Consider the following 25,694-nt stretch of genomic DNA (forward strand, 5'->3'; position numbering starts at 1 on the left):
ACTCACTTCACTCCCATATTCAGTAAAGAATCATTCTCTTGTGGTACCTAGGCTGTCATCTGCTTTGAAACTGGTTGAATCTGATATTCAATGCCTTTTGATGAGGAAAAAATGTTTCAGCATTTGATGCTTGTTAGGCACTTGGTGCATTGGTTGTTTTCTTGGTTGAGTGGCAGGGATGTGAGAGTGGCCAGTTCCCACCACTGCTCTCTGTTGTGGACACAACAGAGAGCAGTGGACAGCTCCTCCCCAGCAAAAGTGAAGGTGGAAGTGCACAGGACCGTGAAGTCGAAGTCCATGCTTGCTTGTTATGCAAGATAGTTAGATAGGTGACAGGGCAGTTCCTCCAAAACAATGTGTATACAGTATATAGTCTCCTGGCTTCCATAACAGTTACCTTGGAAGGAACTCAGAGTACCAATGTGTTCTGCAAGAAAAGAAGCAGCAGGAGCAGGAGAAGCTGAGGTGACATAAGTAGCAGGAACCTGAGCCCATGGAGGATCCCGGACTTCGGGCGGCTCTGAGCCTTAAGCAGCAGCTGGTGGCAAAATATGTGGCATAGTTTCTAGCTCCACATCCAGCCCTCCATCCCCAAGAAAGCTTGGATGATATGTGTGTGGGGAGAGTATAAATGTCAGAATTGCTCTCAGAAGGTGAGTCAAGAAGGGAGGAGTCCATCGAGGGTGGGCTGGGTTGGCTTATTTCTCTGCAGCAGGAAGCCCCAGTTGCTGCTTTGGGGAACAGGGAGGGGAGAAATGATTAGCTGCAAACTGGAGATGTATTCCTTATGGGAGAAATTCATTTGGTACTTATCATTTTCTGGAGTCCAAACACAATTTGATTTTTTTAAGTAACAGCAGTACTAAGTTAGGAATTAAAAAAAGAATTTCAAAGGAACCAGGCCAGTAAAAAACTTGGAGGAATACAATCAATAAATGAGGGGAAGTTAGCTGAACTCCAGAGAATGTGAACTGAATGAATTTGCTAATTATTTGCTGATGGATGAGTCATTGTGTCTGTTCCTTTTTCTACCCTCGTTCATCACATAGTTGATTCCAGACAGTCTTTCTGTAACCCCACATCTAAAGTCCCACATCTAAGGCCAGAACTACTTCCAAATATTTAGACTGCTAGGAAGCCTATTGTCTACATCCAATGTGGGAATGTGTTTCTGGATGTCAGCTCTATCTTCTAGGAGATTGGAAGAATCCAAATAGGGAAAAGGATTTGTTTGCTTACTAATAATTGGTAACATGTGAGATAGGGTGGAGATAGGGCTGTCTATTTCTTCTATATACTCTACATCCCTTCTTCCTTTCTTCTCTCTCATTGGATGTTAGAATTATTGCTATAAGTTTTATAAAAGTTGTTATAATTTAGCAATTAGCTCATTTTGTCATGTTTCTTTCTTAGTTTTCAGTTTATATTCACTCTCTTCTGCAAAGATCTGCAAACTGGGTAAAGAGTACAGTTACCTTCACAAATAGGAAGATATATTTTGTGTCAATCAACAAATGGTTAAGTGCTATATATTGCCAAGTGTCTATTAGACATTTCTAATTAGATGTTTTGTAGACATCCTAAACTCAACATGTTCAAAATAGAATTCTTTCTTCCCTCCCTTTGCTCAAATATCATCTAGCTAGCTAGCTAGATATGCCTGATTCTTTCTAACTTCATTTTTGATTTTCTTAGCAAAGTTACTATAATAATGTGTCATTTTCTTTTCTAACTCATTTGACAGATGAACAAACTGAGGCAAACAGGGTTAATTAACTTGCTCAAGGCCACATAAGCTAGTAAATGTCTGAGATTTGAACTCAAGAAGCTATTTCTGACCCTAAGGTTGGCACTCTATCCACTGAGTCATTTAATTGCCCATTTATGTTATTTTTATTACTATTATTATCAGTATTGTTAATCAATGTCCCTGTTCCTATCAAGGAAACCACCATCTTTCTAGTTATTTATACTCAACATATCATTCTATTCCCTTCTTATATATACAATCTGTTGCAAGTTCTGTCAATTCTACCTTTATAAAATTTCTCATTCCATCTTTACAATATCTGTGCTATATTCTACTTTTTTTTCCTTTGACATGATCACTGGTCCAATACTTGCTGTAATTATTTCATGCTTTAAGTATTGCAACAACTTTTTGGTAGGTCTAACTCAAGGCTTTCTCAATTAAATCCATAATCCATTCAGTCATCTTAGTGCTCGCTTCTTAAAAGAAATGTGTGACCATTGTGGACTCCATTTCAGTAAACTTTAATGGCTCTCTATCAACTCCACAATCAAATATAACATTGTGCATTTAGTTTTTAAAGCCCTTCATAATCTGTCTTCTTCCTAACTTTCTAGGTTTCACACTTTATGTAGAAAGGAATAAAATATAAAAAGTAAAATTAGTCTCTTGCTGCTTGCACAAGATAACCCATCTTAATTTTCACTGACTATCCACCTTGCTTACAATGTTCTTCCTCCTCATCCTTATCTCCAGGCTTTATTTTCTTCTTTAAGTACTGATTAATTTAAAGTCTGATCTAACCAACTGGAAAAATATTAAATGCTCTTGGATTGGGCGAGTAAATATAATAAAGATGACAATACTGCCTAAACTAATCTATTTATTTAGTGCTATACCAATCAGACTCTTCAAAAACTATTTTGATGACTAGAAAAAATAACAACAAAGTTCATATGGAAAAACAAAAGGTCAAGAATTTCAAGGGAATTAATGAAAAAAAAAATCAAATGAAGGTGGCCTAGCTGTACCAGATCTAAAATTATGTTATAAAGCAGCGGTTACTAAAACCATCTGGTATTGGTTAAGAAATAGATTACTTGATCAATGGAATAAGTTAGGTTCAAAGGACAAAACAGCCAATAGCTTTAATAATCTAGTGTTTGACAAATCCAAAGACCCCAGTTTTTGGGATAAGAATGCAGTATTTGACAAAAATTGCTGGGAAAATTGGAAATTAGTATGGCAGAAACTAGGCATTGACCCACACTTAACACCATACACCAAGATAAGGTCAAAATGGGTTCATGACTTAAGCATAAAGAATGAGATTATAAATAAATTGGAAAAGCATAGGATAGTTTACCTCTCAGACTTGTGGAAGAGGAAGGAATTTATGACCAAAGAAGAACTAGAGATCACTATTGACCACAAAATAGAAAATTTTAATTATATCAAATTGAAAAGTTTTTGTACAAACAAAATTAATGCAGACAAGATCAGAAGGGAAACAATAAAGTGGAAAAACATCTTTACAGTCAAAGGTTCTGATAAAGGCCTCATTTCCAAAATATATAGAGAATTGACTCTAATTTTTTAAGAAATCAAGCCATTCTCCAGCTGATAAATGATCAAAGGATTTGAATAGACAATTCTCAGACGAAGAAATTAAAACTATTTCTAGCCATATGAAAATATGCTCCAAATCATTATTAATCAGAGAAATGCAAATTAATACAACTCTGAGATACTACTATACACCTGGCTAGAGTGACAGGGAAAGATAATGCGGGATGTTGGAGGGGATGTGGGAAAACAGGGACACTGATACATTGTTGGTGGAATTGTGAACACATCCAACCATTCTGGAGAGCAATTTGGAACTATCCTCAAAAAGTTATCAAACTGTGCATACCCTTTGATCCAGCAGTGTTTCTACTGGGCTTATACCCCAAAGAGCTACTAAAGAAGGGAAAGGGACCTGTATGTGCCAAAATGTTTGTGGCAGCCCTGTTTGTAGTGGCTAGAAGCTGGAAAATGAATGGATGCCCATCAATTGGAGAATGGTTGAGTAAATTGTGGTATATGAACGTTATGGAATATTATTGTTCTGTAAAGAATGACCAATAGAATGAATACAGAGAGAACTGGCGAGACTTACATGAACTGATGCTAAGTGAAATGAGCAGAACCAGGAGATCATTATACATTTCAACAACGATACTATATGAGGATGTATTCTGATGGAAGTGGATTTCTTCAACAAAGAGATCTAACTCAGTTTCAATTGATCAAGGATGGACAGAAGCAGCTACACCCAAAGAAAGGACACTGGGAAATGAATATAAACTGTTTGCATTTTTGTTTTTCTTCCTGGGTTATTTCTACCTTCTGAATCCAATTCTCCCTGTGCAACAAGAGAACTGTTCGGTTCTGCACACATATATTGTATCTAGGATATACTGTAACCTATTTAACAGGTATAGGACTGCTTGCCATATGGAGGAGAAGGTAGAGGGAAGGAGGGGAAAAATCAGAACAGAAGTGAGTGCAAGGGATAATGCTGTAAAAAATTACCCTGGCATGGGTTCTACCAATAAAAAGTTATTTAAAATAAAATAAAATAAATAAAAATAAAAACAAAAAAAAATAAATATTTTTATTTTTTAAAAAAAGTATTGATTAATATAGTACTTATTATAAGAAACTTTTCCTGATTCTCATCAAACTTTCCCTTTGTTGACTTCTCCAATTTACCATGTATATAACATTTGTACATAAGTTCAGTCCCTCATTACAGTTGAGAGTTCTAGGGACTGCCTCTTACCTTTCTTTGTATCCCCAGTGCTTACCACTATGCCAGGGATAAGGTTGGAACTTAATAAATGCTTTTGGCCTTGACTTGGAGATAATAGTAACTCCTCTCTTTATTCTCTTTAATAAATTGATTTCTTTCTCCATAGTCCCAAAGTAGATTATCATGGGAATGTAACTAAATAAAATATTTGTTGGTTTCTTGTTTGGGAGGAAGGAGAATAGAATCTAGGGGAAGAAAATGCATGGTATTTGGTTCTGACTTCTCACATGTTCTTCCTTGCTATTAATTATGATTTTTGAGATACTGGTTGAGGTAGCAGTCAGAGAGAAAGAGACTCAGGGAACAGAATTGTTAATAATTGTGTGTGTGTGTGTGTGTGTGTGTGTATGTGTGTATGTGTATGCATACTACAAACTGATTTTAATTATGTTTTTAAAAATGTAAGATGCTGCTGAATCATTAGGCAAATATTATATTTTGGTTGACTTGTCTTCCACTAGAGCCTTACTTCAATTATTTATCATGATGTGGAGGTAACCACATTTATAAATGGAGCCCAAGATTGGGAAACTTCAACCAAGCTAAAAAAAAAATTAAGTAGAGGCTTAATGAGTTAATCAGTATCAGTTTCCAAGAGCTAATCTCATTTTTTGAGAATCTCACTCTCAAAAGAATGGCAGCCAAGTGTTAAATACTTATGTACATAGATATGTGTGCATAAATAGATCAATGAAATAGAGATATAGACATAGCTATATGTAGGTTACACACATCTACATATATAAATGCATACTTGTATATGTACATTGTATGTGTGTGCATATATCATAGGTAGCATTTATATAGGGCTTTAAGGCTTGTAAAGCACAGGAAGTCTGGAGGGTAGGTGTTATTATTATCTCCATTTCATAAATGAGGAAGCTAAAGAATAGAAAAATTTAGTGAAGTATCTTGGGTCACAAAATTGCTTGTCATTTGAGGCTGGAATTAAATTTAAGACTTAGGTTTTCCTGATAACAGATCCAGCCGTATATGGTTGAGCATCCTACTCTAGGATGTGTGTGTGTGTGTGTGTGTGTGTGTGTGTGTGTGTGTGTGTGTGTGTGTAGAGATACATACATAGCCAAAAGTGATGGATAAACATAAAGAGACAAACAGAAACAGAGAGATATGAAGAGAGGGAAGAGGAGTCAGAGATTGTGAAAGATTCTGAAAATGCATTAATTCTTGAGATATAACTGGACTCTTCCAATTCTTATAAAAAATAATAAAAATATCCAAAGAGAAAGAAAGGAAAAAATTTCACATTACATAGCATATTCTAAAAATCTTAGTGTAGTTTTAAGCTACTTAAGTCCTAATGGTTTAAAATGGTTTAAAATTAGTTTTGGGGGTTCTCTGTAGAAGAAAAAATACCTCCCTTCTGCTCAAATAATGCCAAGTATCATTATGCAAACTAAGCCTTTCTATCACCTAATTTTCCTGAAAGATGGAGTTAATATTTAGAAATATGATCACATATATAAAACACATTTGTAGTAGACAATAGACTTTTCAAATGCTCCAAAAATTGCCCCCAGCAACTCATGACCTGACAGTGCTAAAAACAGGTAAGTTGATAAGCCACCAAGATGAGCTTATCGTTCTTTTGACATAAGATATTGATTCACAAAAACTTAAGTGCATCTCTCTGGGTGGATTAAGGAATACAAGTGACTTATACGTGATTTTTCATTTATGTGCCCATTCTACCTGACTTAAAGCATTCAAAATGACAAGGTATTATAGGTTCATATAGAGGCAGATAGGTAGCAATGGATAGAGTGCTGGGCCCAAGTCAGGAAGACATATTTTTTTGAGTTCAAAGCTATCTGAACCTGGAAAAATAATTTAACCCTGTTTGCCTCAGTTTCCTCTTCTATAAAAAGAACTAGAGAAGGAAATGGAAAACCATTGTAATATCTTTGCAACAACAACAACAAAAAAAAAATACATATAAATAACCCAAATGAGGTCACAAAGAGTTGAACAGGATTGAAATAACTCAACAACATAGACATGTGGTTAATCCTCAACAAAAGCAATAATACATTTTTACCTATCTTAAATGACATTTGGAAGGAATTGAAGGCTACTTTTTCTTTTCTAAATATTTTAAACTTAAATAGAAAATAGGAAAAGAAAAAAAATTCCATGTACACAGCAAAGACAAGATGACTTTATAAGGTAAAGGAATGTTCCATCATCGAGCTGTAGAAAAGCATCAAAGGCAAGCAAAATGGGTCATCAGAGCAAGGTGATAGGTGTGGGTGCTGAAGCATTATGGTATGATGTAAAGGGCACAATACTTAGAATCTAGGTTTGTGCTCCTAGGGCAAGCTATTTAATGTCACCTAAACTTTTATTTTTTCATTTATAAAAAAAAAAAAAAAGGATGACAAATCTGATATCTACCTCATAGTTGTTGTGAGACTCAAATGAATTAACAGAGGAAGCACTGTGCAAAACTTTTTTGTTCTATAAATGTCAGCTAAATGTCAGCTATTACTATTCAGTGATATCAAAAGTTCTGGTAAAGTATATAGGTTACACAAAACAGAGAGATGGGATGGATTTTGTTGCTTGAAATTACAGAATGTCCACTTATGGTAATTACTGTGTATTTTCTATATTATGAGGATATGTAAGTCTGTCAAGACTGTAAGTAAAATTCTAGAAAGAGGCAATTAATAATCAATAAGCATTTATTAAGTACCTAACAAGTGCCAGCTGTTGCAGTAGGCATTGGAATAAACTGGTTCAATGGTGACAAATTGTAAATAAAAGAGAAACATTTTTTCTTAAAGTTACAAATTATTTTTTTTTTTGGGGGGGGGATGACTGAGACTAAAGATCACTAAAATTTGCTTCTCAATGTTTGGCATATTATTATATAGATATAGATTATAGATAACATTAAAATTTCTTGTTGATTGATTTGATTACTAAAGACTTCTTAATTCTTAACTCTATTACTCCATGATCACATAATTCTATAAGAAAGATATACAAGACTTCCGGTTAAGATGGCGGAGAGGAGGCTCACAGTTGCATAAGCTCCGCGCTTTCTCTCACTATCCACTTCATTACAAGCCTCTGAATCAATGCTTGACTGAAAAAAAACCCACAAATAGTTACCAAGAGAAGCCATCCTTGAGATCCGCCAAGAAAGGTCTGTCTTTACTGGAGGGCTGGGGCGGTTTTAGATCGGGCGCAGGCGGCGGGCAGCGGCAGTGAGGGCACAGGAGCAGACTGGAGAGGGGGTGGAGAGTGATCGTAGCCGTTTCTGCGGGGAGAGCTTCGCTACAGGTTTGGATACTTTCCTCCGGCAGCAAGTCAACAGCCCAGCAGAGAAGCTAAAAACACCGGGGCTGAAGAATACAACCCCAAACAGCTGGAGTCTCTCAGGACCTGGCCGCCCCCCCCTTCCCCCCCCCTCAGTGACTCAGCACGCTCTGGGATCTCAGAGCGCAGACGCAGCACAGTCCTGCTAGTGCCTCACTGCTGCCCCCTGCAGTCTGTAGAGGAAGCTCGATAACACATCCAGCCCCCCCCCAAAGAAAGACTCCAGTTTTTTCTGTTTTTCTTTGGTAGTTTGTCCCTGATTATTAGACAGAATGAGCAAGAAGCTGAAGAGGACTTTAACCCTTGACAGCTTCTACACAGATAGAGAGCAGACTCTAAATCCTGAGGAGACTAAAAACAGGCAGTCCCCAGGTGATTCCCCAAAGGAGGAGATCATCTGTTCCTCAGCACAGATGAACCTCATAGAAGTGATTAAAAAGGCTCTCACAAGGGAGCTAGAAGAAAAATGGGGAAAGCAGAGTGAGGCTTGGGAAAAGGAGAGGGAGGCTTGGCAAAAGAGCCTGGAGAAAGTTAAAGAGAGAGTGGATAAAGAAGTAAAATCCTTGAAAAATAGGATTAGTGAACTGGAAACAGAAAACAGCTCTCTAAAAAACAAAATTGGCGAAATGGAAAAAAATTCCACAGAACAAAAGAACTCAATGGGACAATTAGAGAAAGATTTTAAAAAAGTGAGTGAAGAGAATACTTCACTGAAAATCAGAATTGAACAAGTGGAATTGAATGACTCGAGGAGACAAGAAGAATCAGTCAAACAAATCCAAAAAAATCAAACAATAGAGAAAAATGTGAAATACCTTCTGGGGAAGACAACAGACCTGGAAAACAGATCCAGGAAAGACAATCTGAGAATCATTGGACTCCCAGAAAAACATGATGAAAAAAAGAGCCTGGACACTATTTTCCAGGAAATTATCAAAGAGAACTGCCCAGAAGTCATAGGAACAGAGGAAAAAATAAACATTGAAAGGATTCATCGATCACCCACTGAAAGGGATCCTAAAATCAAAACACCAAGGAATATAGTGGCCAAATGCCAGAACCCTCAGATGAAAGAAAAAATATTGCAAGCGGCTAGAAAAACCCAATTCAAGTATCGAGGAGCCACAATAAGGATCACCCAGGATCTGGCAGCATCCACATTAAAAGATCGAAGGGCCTGGAATATGATATTCCGAAAGGCTAAGGAACTTGGTATGCAACCAAAAATAACTTACCCAGCGAGAATGAGCATCTTTTTCCAGGGAAGAAGATGGACATTCAACGAAGTAAGCGAATTTCATCTATTTCTGATGAAAAAACCAGAACTTAACAAAAAGTTTGATCTACAAATATAGAACTCAAGAGAAATCTAAAAAGGTAAAGATTAATCTTGGGAACTATATTTTGACTATATAGATGTATGAAGAATACATGTATACCTTGTTCTAGAAATTGATGTGGAAAGGACATTGTACCAGAAAAAGGGTAAAGTGGGGGTAGTACATCTCATGAAGAGGCATAGGAAACCTATTATATCTGAGAGAAAGAATGGAGGGGGATGAATATAGTGGGTATCTTACTGCCTTCAGAATTGGCTTTAAGTGAAAAATCTTAAGACATATTCAATCTATGGTGAAACTTCTCCCATCTCATTGAAAAGTGAGAAGGGAAAAGTGTAAAGGGAAGGAATAAGCTAAGCGGAAGGGAATACGGGAACTGGGAGGGAAAGGGGTAAGATAGGGGGAGGAACTCTAAGGCGGGGGGAGGGACACTAAAAAGGGAGGGCTGTGAGAAGCAAGGGGTGCTCACAAGCTTAATACTTGGAAGGGGGGGAAAGGGGAAAGAAGGGAGGAAAGCATAAACCGGGGTTAACAAGATGGCAAGTAATACAGAATTGGTCATTCTAACCATAAACGTGAATGGGGTAAACTCCCCCATAAAGAGGAAGCGGTTAGCAGAATGGATTAAAAGCCAGAATCCTACAATATGTTGTTTACAGGAAACACACCTGAAGCGGGGAGATACATGCAGGTTAAAGGTAAAAGGTTGGAGCAAAATCTACTATGCTTCAGGTGAAGCCAAAAAAGCAGGGGTAGCCATCCTGATCTCAGATCAAGCTAAAGCAAAAATTGACCTAATTAAAAGAGATAAGGAAGGACACTATATCTTGCTAAAGGGTAGCATGGATAATGAAGCACTATCTATATTAAACATATATGCACCAAGTGGGGTAGCATCTAAATTCTTAAAAGAGAAACTAAGAGAGCTGCAAGAAGAAATAGACAGTAAAACTATAATAGTGGGAGATCTTAACCTTGCACTCTCAGAATTAAATAAATCAAACCACAAAATAAATAAGAAAGAAGTCAAAGAGGTAAATAGAATACTAGAAAAGTTAGATATGATAGATCTCTGGAGAAAATGTAATGGAGACAGAAAGGAATACACTTTCTTTTCAGCAGTTCATGGAACCTATACAAAAATTGACCATATATTAGGTCATAAAAACCTCAAACTCAAATGTAGTAAGGCAGAAATAGTAAATGCATCCTTTTCAGACCACGATGCAATGAAAATTACATTCAACAAAAAAGCAGGGGGAAGTAGACCAAAAAATAATTGGAAACTAAATAATCTCATACTAAAGAATGATTGGGTGAAACAGCAAATCATAGACATAATTAATAACTTCACCCAAGAAAACGATAATAATGAGACATCATACCAAAATGTATGGGATGCAGCCAAAGCGGTAATAAGGGGAAATTTCATATCTCTAGAGGCCTATTTGTATAAAATAGAGAAAGAGAAGGTCAATGAATTGGGTTTGCAATTAAAAATGCTAGAAAAGGAACAAATTAAAAACCCCCAGTCAAACACTAAACTTGAAATTCTAAAAGTAAAAGGTGAGATCAATAAAATTGAAAGTAAAAAAACTATTGAATTGATTAATAAAACTAAGAGTTGGTTCTATGAAAAAACTAACAAAATAGACAAACCCTTAGTAAATCTGATTAAAAAAAGGAAAGAGGAAAATCAAATTGTTAGTCTTAAAAATGAAAAGGGAGAACTCACCACTAACGAAGAGGAAATTAGAGCAATAATTAGGAGTTACTTTGCCCAACTTTATGCCAATAAATTCCACAACTTAAATGAAATAGAAAAATACCTCCAAAAATACAGCTTGCCCAAACTAACAGAGGAAGAAGTAAATATCCTAAACAGTCCCATCTCAGAAAAAGAAATAGAACAAACTATCAATCAACTCCCTAAGAAAAAATCCCCAGGACCAGATGGATTTACATGAGAATTCTACCAAACATTTAAAGAACAATTAACTCCAATGTTATATAAACTATTTGAAAAAATAGGGATTGAAGGAGTCCTACCAAACTCCTTTTATGACACAGATATGGTACTGATACCTAAACCAGGTAGGCTGAAAACAGAGAAAGAAAATTATAGACCAATCTCCCTAATGAATATTGATGCTAAAATCTTAAATAAAATATTAGCAAAAAGATTACAGAAAATTGTCACCAGGATAATACACTATGACCAAGTAGGATTTATACCAGGAATGCAGGGCTGGTTCAATATTAGGAAAACTATTAGCATAATTGACTATATCAATAACCAAACAAACAAAAACCACATGATCATCTCAATAGATGCAGAAAAAGCATTTGATAAAATCCAACATCCATTCCTAATAAAAACACTTGAGAGCATAGGAATAAATGGACTTTTCCTTAAAATAGTCAGGAACATATATTTAAAACCATCAGTAAGCATCATATGCAATGGGGAAAAACTGGAACCTTTCCCAGTAAGATCTGGAGTGAAGCAAGGCTGCCCACTATCACCATTATTATTTAATATCGTATTAGAAACACTAGCCTCGGCAATAAGAGTCGAGAAAGATATAAAAGGAATTAGAGTAGGCAATGAGGAAACCAAACTATCACTCTTTGCAGATGATATGATGGTATACCTAGAGAACCCCAGAGATTCTACCAAAAAGCTATTGGAAATAATTCATAATTTTAGCAAAGTAGCTGGCTACAAAATAAATCCCCATAAATCCTCAGCATTTTTATACATCACCAACAAAACCCAACAGCAAGAGATACAAAGAGAAATTCCATTCAGAATAACTGTTGATACCATAAAATATTTGGGAATCTATCTACCAAAGGAAAGTCAGGAATTATATGAGCAAAATTATAAAAAAGTCTCCACACAAATAAAGTCAGACTTAAATAATTGGAAAAATATTAAGTGCTCTTGGATCGGCCGAGCGAACATAATAAAGATGACAATACTCCCTAAACTAATCTATTTATTTAGTGCTATACCAATCAGACTTCCAAGAAAATATTTTATTGATCTAGAAAAAATAACAACAAAATTCATATGGAACAATAAAAAGTCGAGAATCTCAAGGGAATTAATGAAAAAAAAATCAAATGAAGGTGGCCTAGCTGTACCTGATCTAAAATTATATTATAAAGCAGCAGTCACCAAAACCATTTGGTATTGGCTAAGAAATAGATTAGTGGATCAGTGGAAAAGGCTAGGCTCACAAGACAGAATAGTCAATTATAGCAATCTAGTGTTTGACAAACCCAAAGCCCCTAACTTCTGGGAAAAGAATTCATTATTTGATAAAAACTGCTGGGATAATTGGAAATTAGTATGGCAGAAATTAGGCATGGACCCACACTTAACACCATATACCAAGATAAGATCAAAATGGGTCTATGACCTAGGCATAAAGAACGAGACTATAAATAAATTAGAGGAACATAGAATAGTTTATCTCTCAGACTTGTGGAGGAGAAAGAAATTTGTGACCAAAGATGAACTAGAGACCATTACTGATCACAGAATAGAAAATTTCGATTACATCAAATTAAAAAGCTTTTGTACAAATAAAACTAATGCAAACAAGATTAGAAGGGAAGCAACAAACTGGGAAAACATTTTCACAGTTAAAGGTTCTGATAAAGGCCTCATTTCCAAAATATATAGAGAACTGACTCAAATTTATAAGAAATCAAGCCATTCTCCAATTGATAAATGGTCAAAGGATATGAACAGACAATTTTCAGAGGATGAGATTGAAACTATTACCACTCATATGAAAGAGTGTTCCAAATCATTATTGATCAGAGAAATGCAAATTAAGACAACTCTGAGATACCACTACACACCTGTCAGATTGGCTAAGATGACAGGAAAAAATAATGATGAATGTTGGAGGGGATGCGGGAAAACTGGGACACTAATGCATTGTTGGTGGAGTTGTGAACGAATCCAACCATTCTGGAGAGCAATCAGGAATTATGCCCAAAAAACCATCAAATTGTGCATACCCTTTGATCCAGCAGTGTTTCTATTGGGCTTATATCCCAAAGAAATACTAAAGAAGGGAAAGGGACCTGTATGTGCCAAAATGTTTGTAGCAGCCCTGTTTGTAGTGGCTAGAAACTGGAAAATGAATGGATGCCCATCAATTGGAGAATGGCTGGGTAAATTGTGGTATATGAATGTTATGGAATATTATTGTTCTGTAAGAAATGACCAGCAGGATGAATACAGAGAGGACTGGCGAGACTTACATGAACTGATGCTAAGTGAAATGAGCAGAACCAGGAGATCATTATACACTTCGACAACGATATTGTATGAGGACATATTTTGATGGAAGTGGACTTCTTTGACAAAGAGACCTGAGTTTCAATTGATAAATGACGGACAAAAGCAGCTACACCCAAAGAAAGAACACTGGGAAACGAATGTAAACTATCTGCATTTTTGTTTTTCTTCCCGGATTATTTATACCTTCTGAATCCAATTCTCCCTACGCAACAAGAGAACTGTTCGGTTCTGCAAACATATATTGTATCTAGGATATACTGCAACATATCCAACATATAAAGGACTGCTTGCCATCTAGGGGAGGGGGTGGAGGGAGGGAGGGGGAAAAAAATCGGAACAGAAACGAGTGTCAATATAATGTAATTATTAAATAAAAAATTAAAAAAAAAAAAACAAATTAAATTTGGAAAGAGATATCTAATGGAGTTCCCTAAAAAAAAAAAAAAAAAAAAAAGAAAGATATACAAGAATTATTGTCCTTATTTTCCTGATAGGGAACCTGAAACCTATAATGTTTATGTGGTTTTCCTAGTATTGTGGAAAGAGTAACAAGATCTGAGTTCTAATCTTGATTCTGCTACTTGCTACTTAAAGAACCTTAAATAGATCACTGAACCTCTGGAAGCCTCAGTTTCTTCATCAAGAAAATTAAAGAGTTGAATTAGATGACTACTAGGGTCCCTTCCAGCTCAAAAATCTATGACCACATAATTCAAAATGTCAGAAGCAAGATTCTAATACCTGTCTTTTTTGTATCCAAGGCTTGTCATCTCTCCACCAGGAGAAAATTCATATATTTGAGGGAAAATGTTTGGTAAAAATAAAAATAACAATAACAATAATTAAATAAATAATAAAGTTTTGAGTCCTGTCTTTTACAGTTAATATGCTTCCATGGAAATTAATGTGTGTGTGTGTGTATATGTTTGTGTGCATGTTTATGTATGTGAAACTTTGGCACCTCAGTGAAGCCTGTGGACCTGTTCTCAGAATAACGTATTTAAATGTAAAAAACAAAACACACAGGATTACAAAGAAAATCAATGATAGTGAAATATACTTCTCATTTTTTTGATTAAAATATAAATTAATAATAATTGTTCCTTTTTCCTGTCTCTTCCAATTTGGGGAAGAGGTGGAAAGGGATTTTTCTAGCGTTCCTATGGGACTCTGAACAGAGTATAAAATCTTTTTTGCCTCTGATGTAATGATCCCATAGGGGCATTTTCAAGATGAGATCAAAATGAACAATCAGTCATAACAGAATAAATACAAAATGTCAGAATGGAGCTATGTGGCAAGATTTCTAAAAAGAAATCTAAAGGAAAATTATTCAAGAAGGCAGGTTTTAAGAACTTATCTCTTTTGGATCCTCTTCACTACCTGCCTTCATTCTCCTGCATCCATATTTACTAGCTGGAAAGGACACCTAAAGTATTCATAAAAGATAGGGGGGAAATGGCAGTTTAAAAGCAATAATATAAAAAAGCATGAAAAGAGGAATTGAAATCAAAAGATGAATGTTTATAATATACTGCAGGGCAGGGGGTAATGCAACCAGCCTCAATCAGCCATGGTGCAATGAGACTTACTTTATTAAAGTCTTCAAAAAGTCTTTTGGGTTTTGGATACAAAGCAGTCACCAGAGCCCCAACATTTGCTACATGTCATGCCTCTTGAGCTGTGGCCTTGACACAAGTAGGCTGTGGCTTATTAAAAACTATGGGGACTGGCCCAATTTTTAGCTCTTTTGCTTAAGAGTATGTAAAAATTCTTATGTGACATGGAAAGTGAGGGGAGTACAGGGAACACTCCATGGGAAGTCACTGAGATGCAAAAACACTCATCATAATCTTTATCCATACCACTAATTCTGCAAGTACCTTTTCAAGGTGCATTTAATTATTAGAATTCCATAAGGTATGTCTCTATTCTTAATATCTTCTAGTACTACTTAGCCCTCCTTACCTTCAGACTATTAAGAAAACATAAATATGGAAAGGCATAATATGGATACAGAAAATAAGCAGAACTAGACAAACATATTTTTCCTTTTCTGATGAGTACAATAATAATATGGTGGTAACTAACTTTGAGAACCATTAAGAAGTCTGTAAAGAAATGGCAACTCATTATAACTTTAAAAGTCTGATGATTGAACCACATGTTTTTACTTCTCAATAGATAGGTAATGAATTAGTGGTAAAAAAGTGAAATGTGCACACTCAGACCCAATTAATGGATTTATCTAAATGTGTTTATCTGATTTGCTTGACTATACACATTTGTAACAAGGAAGGGCTTCTGATCAAAGCAAAGTAGGGGAAATAGATTAGTGAACAATGAAAAAACTGAAAAAAATGCATCTTTTACATACTTTTTTTTTTAATGGCACAGAGAAAAAGTACAGAACACAGACATAATTTGAGATTATCTTATATCTATATGTCTTGTATATGCATAAACATTTGTATGTTATCTCCCACAATACAATACAAGTACCTTGAGTGTGGGGATTGTGCTTTTGCCTTTCATATTGTTTCCAGTGAGAGAGCTTAACAAATATCTCTTGATTGACTGCTAATTAAAATATTTCATTAAAAATGCACATAGGACTATAGTTTTCATTTCAAATTTATTTTACACTGAACTTGAGAAGTAAAACAAGCATTTCCATAACATAGAAGAATAGGGGAGAAATTACTATACATGCAGCTGCAAATTGATTGTGTAAATCTCTCTTTTGCTCCTTGTAGCTTGGGAAGTCTTTGCTGATGATTGGTATGGCTAGGTTTTTTTAAGTTAAAAAAGAAAACTATAAGCATAAATTGATCAAGTTTTTCAGTCATAATTTAGAATATATACTTTGTGTCCTTTTAAATGTTCTTAGAAAGCAAAATACTTGGAAGTTTTAAGCAACCTCAGTTAAAATGCAATGGCCCATTGAATTATGTGAAACATGATTTATTATGTCTTCTGGAAAAAAATGAAAGGTTGAGTTAAAAGTCATTGAGATTGCAACCTGTCATCACAGAATATTTTCAAGGAATTCAACCCTGACGCTTAAATATATAATCTACTAATTTAAATGGGTCCATATAGTAGAACTAGAGGGTCAGATGAAGGAAGTACCATTATCAAAAAGTGTAAAAAGAATTATATACTCAAGAGTTGGATATTCAACCAGACACTTTCCATGCCTGCACAAATATAAAACTCAGGTTTTTCCCAGAGCTTACCCAGCCCAGGTATGAGGAGTAATTTGTAAGTTATAGTGGGTAAAAGCAAAACAAGAATACCCAGAGATCTTCCTTTTTCAAGTAATCAATTGATCGAGCAATCAGCAATTTTTTTCTTAAATGAATGCCATGGAATATGAGAGCTAGAGTAGAACCAAGATGGCAGAAAAAAGCCAGGAAATTGTCTGAGCTCTTCCCAGTTTCCCATGGAAACAATACTAATCAAGCTCTTAAACAGATTCTAGAGTGACAGAACCTATGAAAAGATGGACTGAAACAATTTTTCCTGCTTATGATAACTTAGAAAGATTTCGGGAAAGATCAGTCTCACATGGATCAGCAATCCATGCTGCTCAATCCTGATTCAGCAGGCCAGTGATACAGCTGGTCAGCTATGTAGCTGCCAGGCCCACAGCAAAACTCTGATAAAAAAAAAAAAAAAAGCACAATTAGACCAGGCCACTTCAATGCAGTGGGTGAACCCCATGCACCTGAGACACCAAGGCAGAAATCCAGTGACCAGATCCCTTGCCCATAGCACAAGAGGCTTGGTTCAGTCCTCTCTGTGATCCAGAAGCAGAGCTCAACTTGAAAAAAAAAAATGAGCAAAACACAAAAAAGCCCAGACTACAGAAAATTACTATGGTTACATGAAAGATCAAAACACAAATTAAGTGAAGCGGGAGAAAAATTAGGGAAAGAAACAAGAATTATGGAGGAGAATTATGGGGAATAAAAGAGTCAATGGCTTGAAAAAGGAAGTACAAAAATTGATTGAAGAAAAAAAAACCAACAATAGCATAATTGAGCATCATTTTTCAAAGGGAAAGATGGACAATCAATGAAATAAGGGACATTCAGCCTTTCCTGATAAAAAGACCAGAACTGAGCCGAAAATTTGATCTTCAAATGCAAGACTCAAGAGAATTATAAAAAGCTAAATAGAAAAGAATATGTTACTCAATAAGATTAGACTGGTTGTATTCCTACACAGTTAGATGATATTGTAACTCTTGGGAACTGTATTTGTCTTAGAGACAAAGGAATAAAAATAGAAGGAATGAATAAATAAAAATAGAAGGAAAAAAATTAGAAGGAATAAAAATAGATAGAATATGTGAGTATAAGTTGACTTTAGTATGATAAAAAAATGAGGTTAAAATAAGGCTTATCCTGGGAGAAGAGGAAAAAGGGAGGCAAGTTATACTAAATTACATCACATAAAGAGGGATGAAAGATCTATTATGGTAGAGGGAAAGAAGGGAGGTGAATGATCATTATTTGAACCTTATTGAGATAGAATTTGGCTCAAAAAGGGAATAATATATAGATTCAGTTTCATAGAAAAATTTATCTTATCTTATTGTGAAATAGGAAAGGAAAGGAGAAAGAAATGGAAAGGTATGAAGGGGGAAGAGTTACAGAAGGGATAGACTGGGAGAAGTAATGGTCAGAAGCAAAATACTGGTGAAAAGAGAGATGAAAGGAGAGAGAAAGGTATAAATGGGGTGGGGAAAAGTATGGAGGGAAATACATAGTAATCAAAACAGTGAATGTGAATGGATTAACTTCCATAAAATAGAAATGAATAGCAAAGTAGATTACAAATCAGATTCTTACAAGAAACATATTTCAAGAACAGAGACACACTGAATAAAGGTAACAAACTAGAACAGGATATATTATGTATCAGTTGAAGTTAAAATAAAAAGCAGAGATAGGAAACGTGACTTCAGACAAAGAAAAAGCAAAAATAGATCTAACTAAAAGAGATGAAGAAAACTACATCTTGCTAAAAGGTACCATAGATAATGAAGTACTGTTAATATTAAATATATATGCACACACACACACACACACACACACACACACACACCAAGTAGTATATCAATCAAATTCTTGCAGAAGTTAAGTGAGTTTTGGGGAGAAATAAGCAATAAAAATGTATTAGTGTGGACTTCAACCCCCACTGTTTTAGAAGTAGATAGATATAATCACAAAATGAACAAGAAAAAAAAGTTAAGAAATTGAATAGGATTTTGGAAAAGTTAGATATGAAAGACCTCTGGAGAAAATTGAATGGAAATAGAAAGGAATGTACTTTTTTTTTTTCCCCCTGAGGTACATGGCATCTAAACAAAAATTGACCATGTATTAGGTCATTAAAACCTCATAAGCAAGTGCAAAAAGGCAGAAATATTAAATCTGTTCAGATTATAATACAATAAAAATTTCAGGTAATAACGTGCCATGTAAAAATAAATTAAACATTAATTTGAAACTATATAACCTCATCCTAAAGAATGAGTGGATCAAACAAGAAATAATAAAAACAATCAATACATCAATCAAAAGGAATGACATTAATGAAACAACACACCAAAACTTATGGGATGCGACCAAAGTAGTTTTCAGGGAAAATTTTATATCTCCAAATATGTTCATGAAAAAAATAGAGAAATAGGAGATCAATTAATTGGACACACAATTAAAAAAACTTAGGAAAGAATAAATTAAACCTCCCAATTAAACACCAAATTAGAAAATCTGAAAATCAAAGGAAATTAATTAAATTGAGAATAAGAAAACTACTGAACAAATAAGTAAAATTGAGTTGATTTAATGAAAAAATATAATAAATTTTTGATTAATTTGATTAAGAAAAAGAAAACTAAATTACCAATATCAAAAATGAAAAGAGAGAATTCACCACCAATGAAGAACAAATTAAAACAATAATTCAGAGAAAGTTTGCCCAACTGTATGCCAATTTGGCAAGTTAAGTGAAATTGATATTTACAAAAATACAGGTTGTCCAGATTAACAGAAAATGAAATAAAAATAACTGTATTTTAGAAAACAAAAATTAAAAGAAACCATCAATGAACCCCAAGAAGAATGTCCAGGACCAGATAAGTTTACAAGTGAATTATACCAACCCTTTAAAAAACAATTAATCCCAATACTATCTAATTTTTTTGAATTTAGGTGAAGGAGTTCTACAAATTTATTTTATGATGCAAATATGATGCTTATCAGCAAGAGCCAAAAAAAATATAGGAAAAATTAACTGGGACATTAATATATTATCGGTGGAATTGTGAACAGATCCAACCATTCTGGAGAGCAATTTGGAACTATGCCCAAAGAGTTATCAAATTGTATATACCCTTTGACTCAGCAGTATTTCTACTAGGCTTATATGTCAAGAGATTTTAAAGGATGGAAAAGGACCCACATGTGCAAAAATGTTTGTTGCAACCCTTTTTGTAGTGGCAAGAAACTGGAAACTGAATGGATACCCATCAATTGGAGAATGGCTGAATAAATAATGGTATATGAATGCTATGAAATACAATTGTTCTGCAAGAAAAGACCAGCAAGACAATTTCAGAGAGGCTGGAGAGACCTACGTGAACTGATACAAAGTGAAATGAGCAGAACCAGAAGGTCATTATACAGGCAACAACAAGAGTATTATGATGATCACTTCTGACAGACATGGCTCTCTCTGTAATGCTGGAGAAACTGAGAGAAAAATAGAGATTAGAGAGTTTTAATATTTTATTTATTGGAGAGCTTAATTGATTGACTGGACAGGACTCACACCTCAAAGTATCCAGTGGTGAATGTGAGACTCCCAGGTTTTGTTTTGTTTTGTTTTGTTTTTAATAGGACTCCAGTAAGAAGAGAAGCAAAGGCAGGAGGCAAAGAGCAGGAATTTTCAGGGATGGACCATAAAATTTATTTCTATCAGGATGGGGGTCAAAACTATAAATTCTTACTAACTGGGAGGCCAGAATCAGGATGTCTGAACAAACAGAAGTAAAGATGTTAATTGGATATCTGAGATGGTCTTATTTTTTGGAATGTTTAGAGTGGGTAGTACAGCCCTAATGGACAGGAAAAAAGATGATGGTTGCATGCTAACTCAGGGCAATGGAGATATAATTCAGGGAAACTAATGCAGGGAAACTGAGGTATAATAGTTCAAGGAGATTGTGGCATTACACTTCAACATTGAGATAATTCAGACCAGTTCCAATTGTGCAATGATGAAGAGAACTATCTACACCCAGAGAGAGAACCATGAGAACAGAGGGTGGAACACAGCATAGCATTCTCACTCTCTCTGTTATTATTTGCTTACATTTTTCTCAGTTTTTCTTTTTCTTCCTTCTTGATCTGATTTTTCTTGCACAACCGGATGGCTGTGAATATATATACACATATTGGATCTGGCATGTATTTCAGAATATTTGGCATGTTTTGGGGTGCCTGCTGGATTGGGGAGAAGATGGAAGGAAGAAGGGGAAAATTTGCAGCAGGGGGTTATATAGGGATTAATGTTGGAAAAATTACCCATGCATATGTTTTGTGAATAAAAAGTGTTAATAAAAATAAATGAATGAATGAATGAATAAGCGAATGAATGAACGGATAAATAAATAAACAAATAAAGGGAAAGTCAGGAAATAAAAGGATTTAACCCTGTCAAAAAAAAAAAAAAGAATGTTAAAAGGAATTGGTTGATTAATTAAAAATACAATGAAGTCATCCTTCTACAGGAAGCACCTTTCCTTTCCCAAGAGCTCATAATGTCTTTTAGATCAAGCCAATTCTAATTGTGAGCTATGTGACTGGAACAGCAGTTGTATCCTTAACAATAATGGGAAAAAATTATGAAGAGGGGAGGATTTGGTGTGAAAAATGAAGTCAGAATAAATATATGATCATCTCAGAGGGATTTCACTGTAGTCTTTCGATCCCTAGTATCGAACATAAAGTTTGTCTTATAATAAGCACTTAATAAATGCTTACTGACTGATTCTTATTCTTTTTTTTTTTTTTTTTTTTTTTTTTTTTTTTTTTTTTTTTTTTTTTTATAATAAATTTTATTTTATTTAATAATAACTTCGCATTGACAGAATCCATGCCAGGATAATTTCTACACGACATTATCCCTTGCAATCACTTATGTTTCGTTTTTTCCCCTCCCTCCCTCCTCCCCCCCCCCCCAGGATGGCAAGCAGTCCTATATATGCTAAACATGTTGCAGTATATCCTAGATACAATACATATTTGCAGAACCAAACAGTTCTCTTGTTGCACAGGGAGAATTGGATTCAGAAGGTAAAAATAACTCGGGAAGAAAATCAAAATTGCAAATAGTTCACATTCATTTCCCAGTATTCCTTCTTTGGGTGTAGCTGTTTCTGTCCATCATTTCTCCAATGAAACTCTGATTCTTATTCTAAGAATAGCATTCAAACCAATATTCCTCACAACCTCAAAAACAAATAACCTTGTGATCAGAGATACAGTTCTAAGTGCATTTTATTCACTGGATAACTGTTCAAGGAGGAGAAATTTTGCCAAGTTTTCTCATGGCCTGGTCTGAGAAATTTTTCCCAAACACTGTCCCTAAATATAAAAGATGGAGATAAAAGGGAGGGAGAGAGAGGTAGGTAGGTGATGAAGAATATCCCACTTTCACTAAAAATGGATGCAACACTTCATTATTGTATACAGCTCAATTTTGCTGTAAATTGCAAGTCTAAATTTCTTTTTTTTTTTTAATTTGAGAAACTTTGACCACACAGATCTTTATATCTAATCAAACCTCTGCTCCTTGCCTGTACTGTCTGTAACTGTAGATTATCCATGCTTTTCAAAAAGGAAAACTAAAGCCTGGGATATCCTTCTTAGATGTGGACATTACCTTGGAAAGAGAAGAAAAGCTGCTTTTTTGGGAAATTTCATCTACAATAGAACAGACTTACATGAAATCGGCCCATGCATTCTATTGATTGCCTAAGGCTCTGGCTCCACTAATGGATTGTTTCCTGACCCATTTACACTTAACTTGGTGGCTAGCCAGGGATGTGTGCTTTCTCTATAAGCCTTGAAGACCTTGGGGGTAAGGGCTATAATTCTGCTCAAGTACTCAATTCTGACAGCTTTTGTGGTCAAAACCCAAGTACAAGATTATTGTTTGGATCAGAGCCAACTCTATGTATAAGCAGTGTAGGTGGTCACCTATGTGGTATGTTTTTATGATTCCTAGGAAGGTTTCTTACTCTCCCCCCCACTTCCTCGCCCCCCAGTTCTACAGAACCAACCTTACAAGTTGGCTGGAATTTCACAATTAGGATCATTCCTATGGGGGTAGTAAGTATCTTCATCCCTCCAGGGAATATACTTTTAGCTAGTGACATCAATTTATAGCAATGATTCTCAATCTTTTATTATGTCATGAACCTCTTGGTGGTAGTGTGAAACCTATGAGAAAGGGAAGGATGCATTTATTTAACACCAGCTATGTACCAAGCTCTGTGCTAAGCTCTTTGCAATTATTTTCTCATTTGATTCTTACAATAAGCCCGTAAAGGATGTTCAATTCTTTTCTTATTCTTATTTATCTTATCTTATTCTTATTTTACAATTGAGGAAACTGAGAAAGACAGAAGTTATATAAGCTTTTCCAGAGTTACAGAACAAAAAACTGACTATGACTGGATTTAAGTTCAGATCTTCCCGACTCCAGCCCAGTACTCAATTTATAAAAACACATAGTTGCCAATGGCAGTTTCTCAGAAGAATGTTTTTAAGTGAATAAAAGACAAAGGAAACCAATTATACGCAATACAGTCAGTCAACAAGCATTTATTAAGAGCCTATAAATGACAGGTACTGTGCTTAAAGGCTGGGAATATAAAGAAAGGGTTGGGATTGTAACTCTGATGGGGCAGATAATATGTAAAAAAAAAAAAAAAACATAGAACAAAATATAAAGAATTCAAAATAATCAACAGAGGAAAGTTATCTTTTTAAAAAAATTTACAGACCTACTTAGGTTAAGATATTAAATGTAAAGTAAGGAGAGACCTTAGACGCCAGTAGTGCAACACTACCATTTCACATATGAGAAAACTGATGCCTTAAAGTATATCAAAAATATCTTTAAATGCACAGAAAAACAAAAGGAAACAAAAAGAAGTGGAGAGATATAAGACATGGAGGAATGTTGTTATTACTAGTTATGAAAGAAATGCCATCTTAGTACATTGTATATATACACACACATATGATATACATTTTATTTTATATCTATCTATAGTCCTTAAAATACATGTATTCTTTAAAAAAATTATACATGATAAAAGTTAAAATACAATTCTTTTTCATATTCTTTCTATATTTAAATGGCTGCTGCTGATGTAATGCCGGAGAAACTGAGGCAGGAGAGAGATTAGAGAGTTTTTAATATTTTATTAATGGGAGAGTAAGATTGACTAGACAGGACTCTCGTCTCAAATTATCCAGTCAGACAGAGATAAGTATACTAGGACCAAGGAATTCATGTTGGTCCCAGGGCTGGAGGAGACGGTCATCCCAAAGAATCCAGCATCCAGCATACAGCCGCCAGCCTCTAGCAATGAATGGAGGAACCCCAACTTCTTAAATACCTTTTCTCTAAACAAAGGAAGGGGTAAGAAGTGAGGGAAAACCTCTATCAGGATAGGGAGGCCATAAATCCTAGAAAACCCTGAGACAGGATGTCTGAAAGATATCAATGAGATATCTTGGAATATTTTAGAGGGATATTGTAAATCCTTGAGGACAGAAAAGAGTCAGGGGGCCTACTCTCTTGTTTATCTTGCTAATTTATAACCTTTGAACAAATAGTCCCCAATCTTACTGGGTCAGAAGGGGATTTACAACTAAAGAGATTGAGACAGAACAGTTAAGGAAACTGAGACAGGACAGTTAAAGAAAACTGTGGCATAACACTGACTTGGCTCAAAGAAAAAAAAAATACCACCTCTTAATTTAATTAATTATTTAAGGAGAAGTGGCTTGGTCAGTGTCAAACTGATAATAGAATTAGGATTTAAACCCATCTTCCCTGACTCTGACCCATCAACATTCCCATTGTAGCATGCTTCCGCCCTAGACATACTAGTCAATTGACTGATATCCAATGGATTTCATCTTTATATACTGGGGGCTGGTGCGGAAAAGGCTTTGGAAAGAAAAACAAAACTGGCAAATGAGGTATAGGTTAGAAACTTCAGGCATGGACATGATGCTACAGTATTAAAGAGACTGGGAAGACAAGAGGAGTTGGAAGGTTGCTTAAGACCAATTCTGCCTATCTGAGACCTTTGGAGGAGGAATGCAAGGTTTCAGGGACCAGTTTAGGAGGAGAAAAAGGCCAGTGTGGTACTAGGTACTTAAGTAGCACTAGTTCAAGCAAGCTTCAATGCTTAATGTAGGAAGAAATACTAACTGGGTACATAGTCAACAAAAATAGCATCACAGAAGAGTCAAAGAAGTTAGACTCTTAAGTCATTCTAGAAAAGACATTTTCTAGGCAAAGAAAAAAGAGGAAGAGAATGGTGAGGATGCATACTGTAAGATAAAAAGGTCAACATGAGCTTTGGAAGACATGAAAGATACCTTCTAACTTGGGAAGATATGGAGAGCCCCCAGACTATTCATTTGATTTCAAGAGTTCATAGATTTGTAGCTGGAGGGGACTTTATGAGCCATTTAGTCCAACCCTTTAATTTTATAGAGAAGGGCTTAGAGATGGCTGGTGATTTGTTTCAGGTCAGAAAGGTGAAAAAAGCCCTTTTTATCCAATAGTAGATAATGCCTTATGACTCCAACAGGCTACTTCAAAATTTTCCCCAAGGCCAATACTGATAGGGATGGCAACTGAAAGGAGGTAGGCAATCTAGTCAGTGGTGATTTATCAAAGCCGACAATGCAAATTTCTTCTTGAGAACATAATTACTTCACTACAAAGCTAAGATCTCATTCCAATTATGAA

This window comes from Antechinus flavipes, chromosome 4 (assembly GCF_016432865.1).
Source record: "Antechinus flavipes isolate AdamAnt ecotype Samford, QLD, Australia chromosome 4, AdamAnt_v2, whole genome shotgun sequence".
NCBI lineage: Eukaryota > Metazoa > Chordata > Mammalia > Dasyuromorphia > Dasyuridae > Antechinus > Antechinus flavipes.